We start from the raw sequence: 20,425 nt of genomic DNA on the forward strand, positions 1-20,425 counted from the left end.
GTTCAATCCCCGGCCCTGCCTGTGTGGAGTTTGCATGTTCTCCCCGTGCCTGCGTGGGTTTTCTCCGGGTACTCCGGTTTCCTCCCACATCCCAAAAACATGCATGAATTGGAGACTCTAAATTGCCCGTAGGCATGACTGTGAGTGCGAATGGTTGTTTGTTCCTATGTGCCCTGCGATTGGCTGGCAACCAGTTCAGGGTGTACCCCGCCTCCTGCCCGATGACAGCTGGGATAGGCTCCAGCACGCCCGCGACCCTAGTGAGGAGAAGCGGCTCAGAAAATGGATGGATGGATGGACAATATTATAATATATATATTTTACTTTTTAAAAAAAAAACAAGACATTTTTGTTGATTTTGTTGGGGAGAATGTCATAGCATTTCCATTCATTTCAGTGTGGAAAGATGATTGGATAAATGAATGTTTTGAGTTATGAGCTTTGTCACAAAACAAATTAAATTGGTATCTCAAGGCACCACTGTATATTTGGATGTAAATACATCTGAATACATTTGTATTCAAGATTCACTGAGCCAGATTCCCTAAAGGTCTGCATGTGCAAAAATGGGGCAAACCTGATTTTTCATGCAAACGTGGAAGCTGATGTATTAACTGGTCGTACCCAGGATTCTGTGTTTTAGATTGTTGCGGAGGTAATTTGGCATATTGTGGGAGGTGCAAATAGATTCATTTAGCAAACGCAATGTGATTGATCCTACCTGAGATGAACTGCAGTGGCTTATTTTGTGTCTTTAAATATTGCGTCTGAAAAGGCAATGACTGCGGTTATTGTGGCGAGGATGAGGTGGAAGTAAAACGAGAGGCGAGGGGGAGAGTGGATCTTTTCCGCTCCTGTAAACACTTTTGAAGTGTCGGAAACAGACGTTATTGTGGCATTTTGTCTATTCAGCAATGTAATTTTGGAGCTTCTGAATGATCTAAGGACTGACTTGGAGCCAGTCACAAGGAGGAGTCATGCCATATATCACCCATGACAAAACTCCTTTCAACTCAGCATTTCTGGGTCTGGGTCATATCAGTGCACTATCTGCAGTAATTGAGATGCAGAGCAATTTTTTGGGTGTGCTGTGATTTTAAATGTAATTTTACACAGGATGAGCGGATACATCCTATTCCTAAACACTTCAGAATCAGAATCATCTTTATTTGCCAAGTATGTCCAAAACACACAAGGAATTTGTCTCCGGTAGTTGGAGCCGCTCTAGTACAACAGACAGTCAATTTACAGAACACTTTGGAGACATAAAGACATTGACAAAAAACAACAACAAACAACAATTGTGCAAAAAGATGCAGAGTCCTCAGTTGAATGGCTAATATCGCAATAGTCCGGTGCAATGACCATTGTGCAAAGGGCACTGAGACTTCAAGGAGTGTATGCGGTTTAAAGTGACGAGTAGTGCGATAATCTGGGACAATGGTTGTGCAAATGTTACAGATACTCTTCAATCAGTGTGCAAATGGAGCAGATGCTACTCTGGCATGAGTGGCCATTATATGCAAATAGTGCAGCACGGCGAGACAACTACAGTGAGTGCACGAGTAATACATAATTGGCCCCACAGAAATGTGACAACGAACTCAAGTCAAAAAATTGCCAGCTTGTTGTAATGGAATTGTAAGTTAGCTGTTTAAGAAGTTGATTGCAAGAGGGAAGAAGCTGTTGGAATGTCTACTAGTTGTAGTTTGCATTGATCGGTAGCGCCTACCTGAGGGAAGGAGCTGGAAGAGCTGGTGACCGGGGTGGGGAGGGTCCGAGAGGATTTTGCACTCCCTTGTCTTAGTTCTGGCAGCGTGCAAGTCCTCAAGGGTGGGTAGGGGGGTACCGACAATCCTTTCAGCAGTTTTGATTGTCCGTTGCAGTCGGAGTTTGTCCTTTTTTGTAGCAGCACCAAACCAGACTGTGATGGAAGAGCACAGGACTGATTCGATGACCGCTGTGTAGAACTGTCTCAGCAGCTCCGGTGGCAGGCCATGCTTTCTCAGAAGCCGCAGGAAGTACATCCTCTGCTGGGCCTTTTTGAGGACGGAGTTGATGTTGGTCGCCCACTTCAGGTCCTGGGAGATAATTAAAATAAAAAAAACAAAAACATGGATATTGACAGATTTTATGAATTCATTTTATCCTACCTCGAGTGTTTCCTCACTGCAAATTGCTGAAAGTAAGATAGTGCTTGAGTTTCCTTCTTTCAGTGCTCTAACACCCTTTACTATGTGTAAAAGAAAAGGTGGTTGAGGGGAATTTCTGTGCTATGTCTGTTTTTGTGTGCCGGTGGCATTGAGTTTGTTTGCTTTGTGCTCCATTTTGTATGTATGAAAAGTGCTATAGAAATAAAGTCTGATATCTTGATTGAGTATGCAGTTGCTGGCTTCCCTGAAATTATCGAAACTCGATTTATTTTCTGTAACTCAGTAATATGTTCCACTCACACTTCCAATTCCATCACCTCAACGTTGTATATATATTTTTTAATATCTAATACTGTACAATATGGCGCTCTCCACCACTTATACTGCTGTTTCCAACTGTGCCAATCTGTTCATGCGAACGAGCAATTTAGCGCCTGCTATTTGGGATCTTATAGGGCCCATTGCGTAAAAAGGGTCACAGAGTAAAGCACCCCCCAAAAAAATACTACCAACATCAAGATATGACCAATAGACCAGTCTCTCTCAGTCTGTGTGTCTGTCTGTTTCTCTCTCTCTCTCTCTCTCTCTCTCTCTCTAATTAAAGTCAACTTTAGATATAACATTTGACATTTCCGCAGTTAATGGTCTCCTGGCAGCAGTAAGCAGCATGGATTTTGTCCCCGTCTGTTTCAGTCATTTAATGCTTGCAGTGCAACCAGGCAATGACATTAGATATTGATTGTTAAGTTTCGATGTCGGCGGCACGGTGGATGACTGGTTAGAGCGTCAGCCTCACAGTTCGGAGGACCCGGGTTCAATCCCCGGCCCCGCCTGTGTGGAGTTTGCATGTTCTCCCCGTGCCTGCGTGGGTTTTCTCCGGGCACTCCGGTTTCCTCCCACACCCCCAAAACATGCATTGTAGGTTAATTGACAACTCTAAATTGCCCGTGAGTGCGAATGGTTGTTTGTTTGTATGTGCCCTGCGATTGGCTGGCAACCAGTTCAGGGTGTACCCCGCCTCCTGCCCGATGATAGCTGGGATAGGCTCCAGCACGCCTGCGACCCGAGTGATGAGAAGCGGTACAGAAAATGAATGGATGGATGGAAGTTTCAATGTCATTTGTTTTCTCCTAACAAGTATACCATATGTACTCACAAATAAATTAAAATTGCTTTGAGGGGAACTACACTATATTTCCTTTCATTTTTAGTTCTCGTATAGGACCAATGGACAGGTAAAAGTTCACAGTGAAAACATATCTCAGCATTACAACCCAGTTTTACAAAGTAGTAAATTATATTTTTCTCATATTAAACAGTGTGTGATATTCAAAATCCTATAAATTAAGATTGAAATGAACAAAGCTGGAATTTAAGTGCCATACACGGTAAAAATACCTTACTATATATTAAACACTTTATGTACCACCAAGTACTCCTAATAAGGACCACAAATAGCATGATTGCTAAAGAAATTTTCATCACAAATGCATTCAGTGTTTTATATATATATGAATGAATTTACATTATTTCTTTCTAATTAATAAGGATGTGCAGGGGATAGTGGGGGATACCTTAGATGTCTGGGTACCCGTGAGCAAGTTGTGTACAAACAGCTTGGGCAGCACATCTGAAGGTTAACCTTGTTGTTCTGAATGTGTGTGGTAGTCCACTTACAAATATGCGTTTAGGTGTTTCCCTATGTACGTTCAGGGGTAAGGGTATTATAGTTTGATAGAGTTGTAAGTGAATTTACACCTTATATACAATTCACCCTAACCAAAAATGACATTGGAGCAGATCACAGAGCTCGCCTGGTGCTCTGCCTCGAGTATTGATCCATCAATGTACAAGCGACTTGCTACCAGTATGTCACTTCAACTGGAAATCAACTCACCTTGATAATGGCTAAGATTTCCATGAAAATTAGTTTCAAGTGGGAGGCTAAACATAAACCCTTCATGGCTCTTCCCCTTTCTAAACTTTCTAGATTTAGATTAATCTACAAACTGTTAGGAACACTGAATATGAATCCATGTAACTTGGATAAAATGGGATGAAAAACAAAAGTAGAAAAAAAAGGCATTACTGTGGATTCCCGCCATTCGCGGAGGATAAGGACTGGGCCGGACCGTGAATAGTGAAAATAGATGTGCATTATAATTGCACTGGGAAAATATATAAAGAGTTTTGTTTTCTTGTTAAACCCCAAATATTCTTGATTAAGCAGGGATCACCTGTCAAAAGCCTTTTTGTGGTTGGTTCCCTCCCTTCTTTATTTTCTTTCGGCTTGTCCCATTAGGGGTCGCCACAGCGTGTCATCCTGCATCCTCCTCTCTAACACCAACTGCCCTCATGTTTTCCCTCACAACATCCATCAACCTTGTCTTTGGTCTTCCTCTAGCTCTCCTACCTAGCACCTCCATCCTCATCATCCTTCTACCAATAAACTGACTGTCTCTCTAAATACTCACTTCTGTCCTGAGCCTAGCCTCCACTACTCTTTTCCATAACTTCATTGTGTGGCTCATCAGCTTTATTCCTCAATAGTTCCCACATCTCTGCACATCACCCTTGTTCTTAAAAATGGGCACATGCAATCTTTTCCTTCATTCCTCAGGCATCTTCTTTAGATGAACACTCATATTTGTTTTAAAATGGATACCCTTCCTGGCACAACCCTCTGCATTTATCTGGGCTTGGGACCGGCCTACAGTTTGCACTGGCTTGTGCCCCCATAGGGCAGCATTGGGGCATCCCTCCCCCATTGGGGCATCCCTCCCCCCAAAAAAATAAATAAAATGAAAAATGAAAAAAACATTTTAAAAAAAATGGGAATTTTATTTTTTTAAATCTGTGCTGAACTGTGAGTATTACGGGGTCCACTGTATAATTTCTTTTGGCAATGGACAAAACCATTTCTCCATTATTACACAGCATTTGGTTATACATTTCCTCATTGCCACTGCTAAAGTTTTTAATAATATGATACCACTTTACTAAAATTCTTGTAAACAATGCTGAGCTTTTATTATTTATCCTTTCTTCTCACCTGCTCTCTGTCTGTGTTGACTCTTTGCCTGCTTAGGGCCTGATTTATTAAAGATTTGCATGTGCAAAAATGGGCACCAAGTGGATTGCTCACCAAATTAATGTGGGAACTGATCTTCTGACTGGGCCCACCCAGGACTGTGTTTGCCAAAACGCAAATTGCCATTGTGTGGAGCGAATGAACAACCTGGCGATAGCAAGTATTGAAAAATTATTTCTTACAGCTGAGGAAAAGGTTGTAGTTAAAGTGTTTTTTGTGACAGGAGGAGTTATCATTTGGGGAAAACAACTTCATAAATTTGATTGATTTGACTAATGTGTTTATTTTATGTTTTGTTTTATCTGTTTTTGCATATTTAAAATGTCTCTGTACAATTGGCGGGGGATATGGACCGAGCCCTGCAGCGAATAGTGAAAATCTGTAATTGATGCCCACGCAAAAAGGTTATTGCTTATAGATAGCACAGATCATTTTTTAACTATTAGACAAGGATATGGCTTGAAAAAACAAAGCTCCTCCTTTTCACTCATTCCTCCACTCTGCCAGTCAGCCATGACCACCAATTTAAGGCTTTCCTGATGATGGGCTCATTGCCAGAGTGTTCGGTACGCTACAGCACTTTTCCATGGATTGATTTTCCGTTGCCAACCTATTTGCCTATTTGAACCCTCTCAGTTTTCAGCCCCTGACCAAGAGGTTTGCCTTAGCACATTTGTATGTCCCCGTGCTGCTTAGTGTTTTGCCCAAATGACAAAGTGTGAGTTTCTCCGTCCTGCTACAGTATCTAACCCCTTACCAATTTCAGAAGACTCATTATATGGATTTTGAAAGTTACTGCGTTGCTACTCATATCTAATAGCCAAATGTATTTAAACTGATTTACTGTACTTTAACTTGACAGTAACATGTTTTGAGAATCTACAAATTCGCAAAAAGCAAACACTGTCACAATACGTAATCGTATCGAATTGGACTGGACCCAAAAGCAGACTGAGGCAGAGGGAGTACATGAGAATTTATTATTTTGAAGTGGCTCAGAGTTCGTATATCTAAGGCGTGCTAGTGGTCTGTCGGAACAAGGAATGAGCAGGAAGCGGGACCGTGAGGAGATGGACGAGCTTAACGACGTGGTTGAAGCGGGTGGTACGAGAGGAGCACTGGAAGTGTTTGTATGTGTGTGGGGGGGGGATGAAGGGTACTGGTGGAGACTGGCTTAAGCAGAGAAACATTAAATGTCAGCTGGATCTTGAGTGATAGGGGAAGTTTTAACCGTACTGAGGTGGCATTGATGATTTTAGTGATAGGAAAGGGACCAATGAAGCGTGGAGTGAGCGGGATGCAGTTTGGAGAGGGAAGTCATGGGAACAGAGCCAAACCATTTGACCCACCTTATATTCTGGCGTGGGAGAGCGATGACGATCCGTCAGTCGCTTATTTTTCTCGACTCAATGAGTAAGAGCAGCCCTGATGTCCTTCCACACAGATTGGACACGTCACAGGTTCTCCCTCACCGCCGGAACTGCCACTGTATGCTCCTGTTCCTTAAACAAAGGAGGTTGGAAACCGTAGCATGCCATAAAGGGAGACATACCTGTGGCGCAGCTGGTGAAGGAGTTGTGGGCATATTCCACCCACTGAAGAAAGGTGCTCCGGGATTGCGTGCAGCAATGCAGCGAAGAGCGGACTCCAGGTTTTGATTCGCCCGCTCCGTCTGGCCGTTGGATTGGTGGTGGTAGCCAGAAGCCAAACTGGCTACTGCGGCCACCGCCTTGCAGAACTCCTTCCAAACCTGGGAGGAGAACTGAGGACCTCAGCCCGAGACAATGACAATCGGGAAGCCGTGAAGTCTGAATACATGCAGGAGGTAAGCAGTCTCAAAAGCAGAGGGCAACTTGGGAAGGGGTACATAATGGACATACTTGGAGAAACAATCTATGATAGTAAGGATGATGGTGTAACCTTCAGATGGGGTTAGGCCTGTAACGAAGTCCAAGGAAATGTGGGACCAATGACGGCTCGAATGGGTAAGGGGTGCAGCAGACCAGTTGGGGGTTGGTGCGAAGCCTTACTTCGGGCACAGACGGAGCAGGCTAGGATGAACTCTCGGGTGTCTTTAGCCAGACTGGGCCACCAAAAGTGCTGTTGAATGAATTGAATGGTTCGGGTGATTCCAGGATGACAGGTTAGTTTGGCGTTATGAGCCCACCAAAGTACTTCTGAGCGGACAGAATTGGGCACGAAGAGACGGTCAGGTAGTCCAGTCTTGGGATCGGGTTGGATTCTCTGAGCCTTCTTAACAACCTGTTTGATCTTCCACGTGGCAGCCCCAACAAAGCAGGAGGAGGGAAGGATGTGGTCCGGTTCCCCCGAGTTGGAAGGGGGGGGGGTGAAATAAATGCGAGAGAGGATGTCCAGTTTGCCATTACGAGAACCAGGGCGGAGGGAGAGGCTAAAATTTGATCGACTGAGGAATAGGGCCCAACGAGCTTGCCGGGGGTTAAGCCGCTTGGCAGAACAGAGATAGGCGTGTTTTTTGTGCTCGGTCCATATGATGAACGAAGAAGCGGTCCCCTCCAGCCAATGCCTCCATTCCTTCAGAGCCCAGATGATGGCCAGCAGCTCACGATTTCCTTCATCGTAATTGCATCAGATGTTGACAGGCGACGGGAGAAGAAGGCGCAGAGATGTCATTTCTAGGTTTCAGGATCCCGCTGGGAGAGGACGGCCCACGCTCCCGTATCAGAGGAGTCAACCTCCACAACGAACTGGAGGGAGGGGTCGGGGTGTCTCAGGATGGGGGTATCTTTCTTTTTGACAAAAAAGAATCCAGCCCCCAGGGGGCAAGAAGAGGGCTGGATGAGGAGCACTGGAAGTGGAAGAGAACAAGTGGGTAAGTACAGGGGCGGGTCTTCGGATAATAACTTACACACGAGAGTCGGCCTGTGTACCACAAATGAGTGCGAATACTCTGGCGTTGAATCCCTGGGTCAGGCAGGCTTAAATACAGGCAGTGATGAGTGCTGATTGGGCACAGGTGCGGAGGCGAGGGGATGGTAATTGCTGGGGAGAGAGAGAGAGAGAGGGGTGCAGTGCCATCCAAGCTCCTAAAGAGGAATAGCAGGGCACAGATCATGACAAACACATTTCTTTTAATTTGAAGCGATAACCTTCAAATTAAAAGAAATGTTTTATGTCAGAATAATGAACTTTTTTTTTTAACAAATATATACTGTAGAACTAGGCTGCTGCATGTTTTCTCCATGCTCGTGTGTGTTTTCTCTGGGTACTCTCATGATAAAAATGATACCGTACAAATTTCCCCACAACCCAAAAATACGCAAGTCGAGTTAAATGAAGACTAAACTGTCCATAGGTTGTAATGTGAGTGTGAATGGTTGTATATGATGTATTTGCCCTGTGATTGGCTGGCGACCAGTAAAGGGTGGATAACTAGGATGGGCTCCAGCTCGTCCGGCGGACTCTAATTAGGACACGCATTTGAGGAGATGATTGGACATATACTGTAGAGCTATTCCTAATTGTGGCTACCTTAGTTTCTTACTTGAGGAGGGCACAATATTAAATCACATCTCAGTATGATTCAGTGCAATTTTACATAATTGTACTACACCAACAATTCTAAACAGTGTGTTATATACTGAAAATACCCATCAGACAGTATCAAAGCCAAGTATAATCATGGTACAGGTACAGGTTATAGCATAAAGTGACAGAGAAGCCTACTTTAGTGCACTATAGCCTAGACCCCAGAGTATCATGCCAACAAGTCGCTTGTGACCACCTCCGTGTCAGAACAGAGAAACATAGATGGCCCTGGAGGAAACATCGACAGCCACCGCATTTTATATCACCCTCCTCCTCTCCCACTGGGAATTGTTAATACATTAATGCAGCATTTTCTGCAGGTTTAGACCAATTAGGCTTGATAAATGAGGCTGGGATTCTCAACTGCACAGTCGAAGGACGTAATGAGAAGAAAGCAAGCGTGCCACCATGTCCCAATGTCGTCTGTGAAGATACAAGTTAAATACTAGCACATAGCCCCTGTATACTGTATATACTGTAATTGTACCAAAAGGAATTATGTGTTTGAGAGAAATTGTATACAATTGTCAGAATGCATAGACCAAAAGGGCAAAGGAGTTAAATGCTTGGGGTTTGACACAATCTGCCAAGCACTTGGGCCTATTCTGTCGAGAAATGGGTGGACTGGCCAACATTCAACCACAGGATACATAGACTTAGACAAACAACCAATCACACGAACAAAAACACATACAATTTAAAGTTTTCGATTAACCTAAAATGCATTTTATGGAATGAAATACAAAAATAAAAACATGAACAGTTAACACTACAAGGTTAATGCAAGTAAATAAATAAATAAATAGATACATAAATAAATAAATCGGGTTGGGACTGAATAAAAAAAAAAAAATCTAATTAGAGGCTTTGTAATTAATTAATCTTGATTAATCACATTTTAATCGTACAACAATATGTGTCCTTAAAAGCAGCACTTTTATTTTTATTTTTTATTTAAACGGATTTTAGTGGACGACTGCCCTACGAAATGTGCCCGAATGCAGCATAATTCTGGTACCGAATTGCTAAGGAATTTCTGACATTTTTACTGAGATGAGTAGGCATGTAGCAACCACGAAGTGGGCAGGTAAGTTGAATATTAATTGGTGAAAGTATGACACAATGTCGGTGATTTCCAATCCTGTTGTTTGTCTGTTGTTTGGTGTTCAAAGGCATTCAATTGAAAAACCGCATAGATATCAAACTTAAACCAGGTAACAGGCTAATTTTGACCTTTTATGCATAAAACTGTGGGAAAAAATGGATTTTGATGGCATGGGACCTTTAAGTCTGGGTGCAGGGAACATGATTCTTCGTGAATCTGTTACATGAATATATTTCTTTGATTTGAAGCAAAAGACATGTCTTGGAAAAATAAAATTAAAAAAATAAAAATAAAAAAGATCAGGGAGAGGGGGGTAATGTTGGCTTGGAACTTGACATGCTTTTCTAAAGTGTACAAGCTAAAATAATTGCCTTGTCAATGTTGTGTGCAAAGCGCCAATTTAACCCTGAATATTATGGTACTAAAATTTGGAGATCCATCTTATTAGAAATAGGAATATGACCTGTATTGTCCTATCCATATTGTTTGTGGTGCCAGTGCTTGATCTTGCAATTCCGTGCTGTTTAATGAAGACCTAGACATGGGAACAATAGGATGAAATTGAGTGGAAGCCTTTGCAACTAGATAAGCATTCAAAAAGAAAGCAAACAGCATGTCAATGGCATAAATGTTACACTAAATTTAACTTTGAATGAGCGGTTGCAGAAAATCTAATCTCGAGTCGTATCGACTAAATATTCTGCATTTCACGTATTTCTGCATCATTAACCGTTAAGCAGTCGTGAGGTTTAAATGACAGTTTGTCACCATTACTCTCTTTCATGTCAATCAGTGGCATGCTTGACTTCACACACTGCTGCACAGTGTAAATGAACTCATGCGGCCTTGGTTGGACAAGCTTTGTGCAGGGTATATGCTGCCATGCTGTAGAGCTGTAAATTAACTGTGACAAGAAAAGTAATGGACCAGATTTCTATGTGTAATATACTGTGTTACTAAATTAACAAGAGTAAGCCTTGCATAAAACTTCAATAAAGCTTCAGACTTACTTTTAAAAATGAGGATTGACAATAGAGGTATTTTATTTTTTCAATGAAATGTATTATAATTATGATATAATATGAAATATATTATGATATATATCCTTTGCATTTCTTTCTAATTAGAGTTTTGGGGGCAAAAAGACCACTTTTATTAGGACACTACATATACTGGAGATCAGTAGTGTTTTATTTATTTTTGAGCTCTGAAAGCAATTCAGTTCTATGAATCGTTTATCTGGTGTAGGACAGGCTGTAACAAGAAATTAAAAGTGATACACATACCGCTTAGAATTAAGGCCAAAAATTTCTATCTTGGTCTCATTAGACCAGAGAATCTTATTTCTCACCATCTTGGAGTCCTTCAGGTGTTTTTTTTAGCAAACTCCACACGGGCTTTCATGTGTCTTGCACTGAGGAGAGGCTTCCGTCGGGCCACTCTGCCATAAAGCCCCGACTGGTGGGAGGGCTGCAGTGATGGTTGACTTTCCAGAACTTTCTCCCATTTCCCGACTGCATCTCTGGAGCTCAGCCACAGTGATGTTTAGGAACCTTAAGTGCAGCAGAAATGTTTTTGTAACCTTGGCCAGATCTGTGCCTTGCCACAAGCCTGTCTCTGAGCTCTTCAGGCAGTTCCTTTGACCTCATGATTCTCATTTGCTCTGACATGCACTGTGAGCTGTCAGGTCTTATATAGACAGGTGTGTGGCTTTCCTAATCAAGTCCAATCAGTATAATCAAACACAGCTGGACTCCAATGAAGGTATAGAACCATCTCAAGGATGATCAGAAGAAATGGACAGCACCCGAGTTAAATATGAGTGTCACAGCAAAGGGTCTGAATACTTATGACTGTGTGATATTTCAGTTGTTCTTTTTAAAAAAAAGAAATTTCTGTCAATATGGGGTGCTGTGTATCCATTAATGAGGGGGGGAAATGAACTTAAATGAGTTTAGCAAATGGCTGCAATACTGTAGATGCTGTCACTAATCATACTCAGTGCAATTCAATTTTATTTTATACAGTATAGCGCCAAATCACAACTGACCTCTCAATGAATTTGTGCACATGAGACCAAATGAAGCCTATATAAGCAAGCACTGGGTGACGTAGGCAAGGAAAATCTCCGTCAAGAGAAACCTAAAACAACAACAAAAACAAAATGAACATCAAGTTTTATTGTTTTTTTTTTTTTGTAATTAGTTGTAGTAATTGTCTGTTTTGTGTGTATTTCTCTGAGTAGCTTCCACTTCCTTACAAAATGTAACATTACAGACATGTTTTTAATGAGCTGCTCTTGCTGCAGGGAGTACAGTTAAATGCATCTACATTTTATGTTTCAGCAATATCTTTTAATTTATGATTTTTTTTTTTTAATTTGATTCAGAAGTAAAATGTACTGAGCCCCCCTGGTGCCAAGATATGAGAAAAATCAAATTCATTGATAATCTGTTCCCTCAATTTAGTAATCTGTACCCTGGATAATTGGGTAATTATGTCTTTTCATGCACTAAACTCTAAACAATTTAATAAATGCAAAGCTATTGTGAAGACTGAGTATTCTTTTTTCAGCTGATAGCTGCTCCATCATCACACGACGAGTCCATCAGTAATTTTAAATGCCATTTTTTTTTAAACTGACTTTGCTGCCATCTAGTGTCAGCTACTGAGTACTACAAAGGGCTATTTCCTATCCAGGAATAATGACGTTTTTTTAACGTTCTGATGATATTTGTCATTTTCAATTCTTTTGTAAAATGAGTCGCTGTTCTCAGAATACTTAAACTAATCATAGAAGGCTTCACATAAATACATCTGTTGAACGTCAGGTTTGGCAAGTTGCACAAATACACTAGTGACTAGAACAATAAGCACCTGAATGAAGACAGTGAAAACTATTCATTCGGATTTTTGGAAAGGTAAGCGTATTGAGTTGAAGTGGGAAGCAGGTGTCTGCTTGGATCCTTTTTGTGGGTTCACACGTTCAAACCCAAATGAAAGATCTGATATTGCAGTGCTCACATGTAGTGTGTTTTACATGCAGTATTACGTTTGATTGTTCTTTCACAGGCGGCACGGTGGCCGACTGGTTAGAGCGTCAGCCTCACAGTTCTGAGGACCCGGGTTCAATCCCCGGCCCCGCCTGTGTGGAGTTTGCATGTTCTCCCCGTGCCTGCGTGGGTTTTCTCCGGGCACTCCGGTTTCCTCCCACATCCCAAAAACATGCATTAATTGGAGACTCTAAATTGCCCGTAGGTGTGAATGTGAGTGCGGATGGTTGTTTGTTTCTATGTGCCCTGCGATTGGATGGCAACCAGTTCAGGGTGTACCCCGCTTCCTGCCCGATGACAGCTGGGATAGACTCCAGCACGCCCGCGACCCAAGTGAGGAGAAGCGGCTCAGAAAATGGATGGATGTATGGATGTTCTTTCACAGGCGACACGGTGAATGACTGGTGAGCACATCTGCCTCACAGTTCTGAGGACCGGGGTTCAACTCCCGGCCCCGCCTGTGTGGAGTTTGCATGTTCTCCACGTGGGTTTTCTCGGGGTACTCCAGTTTCCTCCCACATCCCAAAAACATGCACGGTAGGTTGATCAGAGACTCTAAATTGCTCGTAGGTGTGAATATGTGCGTGAATGGTTCTTTGTTTCGATAAAAAAATGATGGCTCTGTGTTTCTGGAAAAATCTGGAAAGATTAGGGAAAATGTGCCTGTTACTGAGATTGATTTTAAGATCATTTTTAAAAAATATTACTAACGTCGACTTTGCGTTAATATAACGAATGAATCCTCTCGCTTGGCTTCCATTTTCTGTCCTGAACCCTCGTTTTCACTGGCCTACTCCATTTCATGCTACTTTAAGACCCTGACAAATGATCACATTTCATCAGTAAAATGACTGATGCAGGGTTGGGAGGAGAGTTTACCATATGATTGTGGATCCAGTCCCGAAATGTGTTCAAGATTTGGTCGTGATGATCTTACTTCTGTCTTTCAAGTTTTCCTTTGTTCTTTTCATCCACCCCATGATGCCCGTCACTCTCTTTTGCCACAATACCCACATTCTCAGCTCTAATGGATGTGTGAATGCCAAATTATTATCGGGTGAATTTACAGAGAACGTATTTACGGACCCAATCTAGTGTTCATTTGTCAAGCATCACTCTTCATTTGTGGAGCCTGCAGGACACGTTGAAGTCAGTCTCTGGGGGGCTGACATATGTTGTTTTGTTGTTTTGATTACAATTACGGATGTGTCTGCATATTAAAGAAGCAGTTGAACGTGACCACTGCAATATGGCCACAGCTTTGTGTTACTGGAGGGAGAAAGGAGTCAGGGGACACAGAAGTATCTTGGTAATCATGGGGAACGATTTCGCATCACTCAGAGTGTGTCACCCTTAATTTGCTCGCGCTCAAAGCCAGAAACACTATCATTAGGATTATATGGAAAAAAAACAATGATCACTTTATGATTAGACTGTTTTGGTTGCTTGAATTACAAGCAAGTTGTGACAAGCTTTTTATTTTTTTCAAAAGCTCAAGAAACTCGTAACGTTTTCACTTAATAATAACCATACATCCCAAACAGTATGATACAGTGGGTACGGAAAGTATTCAGACGTCCTTAAATGTTTTTAAAAACTCTTTTTTATATTTCAGCCATTTGCTAAAATCATTTAAACTCCTTTTTTTCCCACATTAATGTACACACAGCACCCTGTTTTGACAAAAAAAAAAAAAAAAACAATTGTTGAAAATTTTGCTAATTTATTAAAAAAGAAAAACTGAAATATCACACAGCCATAAGTATTCAGACCCTTTGCTGAGTATTTAGTAGAAGTACCTTTTGATACAGCCGTGAGTCTTTTTGGGAATGATGCATCAAGTTTTTCACACCTTGATTTGGGGATCCTCTGCTATTCCTCTTTGCAGATCCTATCCAGTTCTGTCAGGTTGGATGCTGAACGTTGGTGGACAGCCATTTTCAGGTCTCTCCAGAGATGCTCATTTGGGTTTAAGTCAGGGCTCTGGCTGGGCCATGCAAAAACAGTCACAGAGTTGTTTTGAAGCCACTCCTTTGGTATATTAGCTGTGTGCTAAGGGTCATTGTCTTTTTTGTAGGTGAACCTTCGGCCTAGTCTGAGGTTCTGAGCACTCTGGAGAAGGTTTTCATCCAGGATATCCCTGTACTTTGCCACGTTCATCTTTCCTTCAATTGCAACCAGTCGTCCTTTCCCTGCAGCTGAAAAACACCCCCACTGCATGATGCTGTCACCACCATGCTTCACTGTTGGGACTGTATTGGACAGGTGATGAGCAGTGCCTGGTTTTCTCCACACTTACCACTTAGAATTAAGGCCACACAGTTCTATCTTGGTCTCATCAGACCAGAGAATCTTATTTCTCACCATCTTGGAGTCCTTCAGGTGTTTTTTCACAAACTCCATGCGGGCTTTTATGTGTCTTGCACTGAGAAGAGGTTTCCGTCGGGCCACTCTGCCATAAAACAGCAACTGGTAGATAGCTGCAGTGATGGTTGACTTTCTAGAACTTTCTCCCATCTCCCGACTGCATCTCTGGAGCTCAGCCACAGTGATCTTTGGGTTCTTCTTTACCTCTCTCACCAAGGCTCTTCTCCCCCAATTGCTCAGTTTGGCCGGACGGCCAGCTCTAGGAAGGGTTCAGGTCGTCCCAAACGTCTTCCATTTAAGGATTATGGAGGCCACTGTGCTCTTAGAAACTTCAAGTGCAGCATACATTTTTTGTAACCTTGGCCAGATCTGTGCCTTGCCACAATTCTGTCTCTGAGCTCTTCAGGCAGTTCCTTTGTCCACATCCATTCTGATTTGACATGCACTGTGAGCTGCAAGGTCTGATAAAGATCGGGGTGTGGCTTTCCTAATCAAGTCCAATCAGTATAATCAAACACAGCTGGACTCCAACGAAGGTGCAGAACCATTTTAAGGCTGATCAGAAGAAATGGACTGCATCCGAGTTAAATATATGAGTGTCACAGCAAAGGGTCTGAATACTTATGTGATATTTCATCCATCCATCAATTTTCTGAGCCGCTCATCCACACTAGGGTCGCGGGAGTGCTGGAGCCTATCCCAGTTATCTTCGGGCAGGAGGCGGGGTACACCCTGTACTGGTTGCCAGCCAATCGCAGGGTACATATAAACAAACAACCATTCGCACTCGCAGTCAATTTAGAGTCTTCAATTAACCTAGCATGCATATAGATACAACTACACTCACTAATCTATCGTGACTGTCTCAGCGGCTTAGCAGTTGGTGTGATGTCCTGCATTTTACTTTGATACTATGAACTCTGTCAAATCTCTGCAGTACACCGGAGCAGCTGCCACCAGCAGCACTGAAAGGAGTACACTGTGCGCACAAACACACACAAACTTGCCTTATTAGTGGCTCCAGATTGGCTATCGAGAGGCCCAGATGCCTGTGACCTCCGAGCGCCCCCTAAATGCAGACTTATTGTGATTTAAGCATGATTGGCAGTGGTGGTTATTAATTCTAATCTTGGGCACATATGCGGTGAGGTGGGCAGAGGGCAGGCTGCGGTGTATGCCAGCCGCATGCCACACAGAGGCTAATTCGCTATGACACGCTCTCAAAGCATGCTCACACATATCCCCACTTTTCCCTGGTACACTATGCTGCACAGTTCCCACACTTAGAATGACACACCAGTGAAGGGAGTTGGGAGAGAAGGTTATACAGCGTACTGTACACACACTTAAACACAAATCCACTACCTCTGTGCTCTGACTCAAGCAAGTACTCTCTACCTTGAAGTGCATCATTTAAAAGCAGGCACAGCGTGTGTTTAGCTAATCATTTCTATCTCAAGACTCTTTTGAAGGTCTTATGTTTACCACTTAGAGGCAGAAAGTCGCATGTAGGTTTATTTTGAAAATGTGTCCCCTGAGGGTAAAAGCTCTGAGGTAAATTAGGTCTCATCTCTCTTCCGAAATCCCGTCTTGGGTTAAAATGCAAGTTTGAAGATTACCTGTGGTATTACAGTATATATACCATTTTCAAATAGCAGTAGTGACTACAGTGTCAGACAAAATAGAAAACTCACAAGATGGTGATCACGCATCCTTTGCAATTTTCTTGAAAATGCATCCAAGATATATTTGAGAGGCTGGTAATGATTGTTGACCACATGAACATTCTTTCGTGCATTCATTTTAGGGGCAGAAAGACTCTCTAAAACATTTGTTTAGATACATGTACATACAGTAGGTATTTATATAGTTATGTTTAAAAAAACACTGCCTATATACAACCCCCCTCCAAAAAAGTTTTTTATTAAAATAATGTGTTTACTGTTATTAATTGAATTATATGAAAATGACATATACCTCTGCCTCATTTAATAACATAACATAACATAACACTTGAGCCTACGATGCAACTGTATTTTAATATCGGTCATTATGGTAGTACTTGGAGTGCCAAATACTTTTTTTTGACGTGGTACTTGGTGTAAAGCGTTTGAGAACCACAGACCTGTAATATGGGGGCTTGCTTTGATCTTCAGATTCTGGGCTGTTTGAGAAACAAGTAGAACTTTGTGGCAATGACACGAACTCCACCCACGGTTGTATTGGCAATGAGAGCCAGATTCTGCATTGTATAGGTGAGCCGTGACTTATTTGCATGAGAGAACCGCCCCCAAAACTGAGTGATTTCAACCAGCATTCGAAGTTAATGTTAAGAATACTGTAATTCTTTATCCTTTGTGTATTTCAAACAATGTCAGAGACCTGTTTTTAATTGTGAAATAGGATAGGTTCCCCTTTAGAGTTTAAGATTACAAATGAACAAAAATAGTAATTATTCCAAAACCCCTCAAAAATGGCTATGTTGGTTTACATCCCGTTTCAGTGCTCCACCAGCCATATTTTTACAGCCCATCTTCAAACTTTCAGTATCCCGTATAAAATTAAATGTAATATTGGTTATAAAACACTAAATCTAAATTACAGGGCTAAGCAGCATCACGTTGCAAATACCACACACTTTTGTATTTCTCCTCTTTTTTTTTTTTTTTGCATCAACCTACACAGTATAAAGAAGTAACATATAAACAAATCCATACAAATAATGCAGCGCAATGAATATGACATTTTGCTTCTTTCTCCTGTAGGGGGCATTGCAATGCCATGCTGCAGACTGCAATGTTGAGGGAGGCCAGAAATTAGTCGATATCAATTTAAATAGTGCAGGTGTCAGATATCTGTAAATATGTGCAGTGGTGTGAAAAAATATTTGCCCCCTTCCTGATTTCTTATTTTTTGCATATTTGTCACGTTTAAATGTCTCCCATCATCAAACAAAATTTAAATATTAGTCAAAAACAACACAAGGAAACACAAAATGCAGTTTTTTAAAATGAAGGCTTTTATTATTAAGGGAGAAAAAACATATAAACCTACATGGCCTTGTGTGAAAAAGTGATTGGGCCCCCTGTTAAAACATAACTGTGGTTTATCATACCTGAGTTCAATTTCTCGAGACACACCCGAGGTTGATACTGCCACGCCTGTTATCAATCAAGAAGGCACTTAAATAGGACCTGCCTGACAGAGTGAAGTAAACCAAAAGATCCTCAAAAGCTAGACATCATGCCACAATCTAAAGAAATTCAGGAACAAATGACAATGAAAGTATTTGAGAGCTATCAGTGTAGAAAAAGTTATAAATACATTTCAAAAGATTTGGGACGCCAACGAACCACAGTCTTCTTCTTCTTTTCCTTTCGGCTTGTCCCGTTAGGGGTCGCCACAGCGCGTCATCCTTTTCCATGAGAGCCTATCTCCTGCATCCTCCTCTCGAACACCAACTGCCATCATGTCTTCCCTCACGACATCCATCAACCTTCTCTTTGGTCTTCCTCTAGCTCTCTTGCCTGGCAGCTCCATCCTCATCATCCTTCTACCAATATACTCACTCTCTCTCCTCTGGACGTGTCCAAACCAAACCAAACCAAACCAAAACATCGAACCTTGGCTGTCCCTCTGATGAGCTCATTTCTAATTTTATCCAACCTGGTCACTCCGAGAGCGAACCTCAACATCTTCATTTCCGCCACCTCCAGCTCTGCTTCCTGTTTTCTCTTCAGTGCCACTGTCTCTAATCCATACATCATGGCTGGCCTCACCACTGTTTTATAAACTTTGCCCTTCATCCTAGCAGAGACTCTTCTGTCACATAACACACCTGACACCTTCCTCCACCCGTTCCAACCTGCTTGGACCCGTTTCTTCACTTCCTGACCACACTCACCATTGCTCTGGACGGTTGACCCCAAGTATTTAAAGTCCTCTACCCTTGCCATCTCTTCTCCCTGTAGCCTCATTCTTCCCCCACCACCCCTCTCATTCATGCACATATATTCTGTTTTACTTCGGCTAATCTTCATTCCTCTTCTTTCCAGTGCATGCCTCCATCTTTCTAACTGTTCCTCCAGCTGCTCCCTGCTTTCACTGCAGATCACAATGTCATCTGCAAACATCATGGTCCACGGGGATTCCAGTCTAACCTCATCTGTCAGCCTATCCATCACCACTGCAAAAAGGAAGGGGCTCAGGGCTGATCCCTGATGCAGTCCCACGTCCACCTTAAATTCTTCTGTCACACCGACAGCACACCTCACCGCTGTTCTGCTGCCCTCGTACATGTCCTGTATTATTCTAACATACTTCTCTGCCACTCCAGACTTCCGCATACAGTACCACAGTTCCTCTCTGGGTACTCTGTCATAGGCTTTCTCTAGATCTACAAAGACACAATGTAGCTCCTTCTGACCTTCTCTGTACTTTTCCATCAACATCCTCAAGGCAAATAATGCATCTGTGGTACTCTTTCTAGGCATGAAACCATACTGTTGCTCGCAAATACTCACTTCTGTCCTGAGTCTAGCCTCCACTACTCTTTCCCATAACTTCATTGTGTGGCTCATCAACTTTATTCCTCAATAGTTGCCACAGCTCTGCACATCACCTTTGTTCTTAAAAATGGGCACCAGTACACTTTTCCTCCATTCCTCAGGCATCTTCTCACGCACTAGAATTCTATTGAACAAGCTGGTCAAAAACTCCACAGCCACCTCTCCTAGATGCTTCCATACCTCCACAGGAATGTCATCAGGACCAACTGCCTTTCCATTTTTCATTCTCTTTAATGCCTTTCTAACTTCCCCCTTACTAATCATTGCCACTTCCTGGTCCACCACACTTGCCTCTTCTACTCTCCCTTCTCTATCATTTTCCTCATTCATCAACTCCTCGAAGTATTCTTTCCATCTACCTAGCACACTGCTGGCACCAGTCAACATATTTCCATCTCTATCCTTAATCACCCTAACCTGCTGCACATCCTTCCCATCTCTATCCCTCTGTCTAGCCAGCCTGTATAGATCCTTTTCTCCTTCTTTAGTGTCCAACCTGCCATACATGTCATCATATGCCT

At 42.3% G+C, this 20,425-nt stretch overlaps 1 long non-coding RNA gene across 4 annotated transcripts in view; it reads right to left on the reverse strand.

Moving 5' to 3' along the window:
- Nucleotides 1-1,625: 1,625 nt before the first annotated feature.
- The window catches only part of LOC133486174 (uncharacterized), a 56,941-nt gene continuing 38,141 nt past the window's right edge, over nt 1,626-20,425 (reverse strand). The window contains exons 2-5 of one of the 4 annotated variants that reach the window (XR_009790945.1): nt 11,268-11,469; nt 8,154-8,265; nt 6,594-8,071; nt 1,626-2,081 (exon numbers count right to left, since the gene is read on the reverse strand). This is a non-coding gene — a long non-coding RNA (uncharacterized LOC133486174). Of the gene's footprint in view, nt 2,082-6,593; nt 8,072-8,153; nt 8,310-11,267; nt 13,174-20,425 lie in introns of those variants that run through there. The other 3 variants (XR_009790947.1, XR_009790944.1, XR_009790946.1) reach the window with 3 other exon arrangements.

Source organism: Phyllopteryx taeniolatus, chromosome 11 (assembly GCF_024500385.1).
Source record: "Phyllopteryx taeniolatus isolate TA_2022b chromosome 11, UOR_Ptae_1.2, whole genome shotgun sequence".
NCBI classification, from domain to species: domain Eukaryota; kingdom Metazoa; phylum Chordata; class Actinopteri; order Syngnathiformes; family Syngnathidae; genus Phyllopteryx; species Phyllopteryx taeniolatus.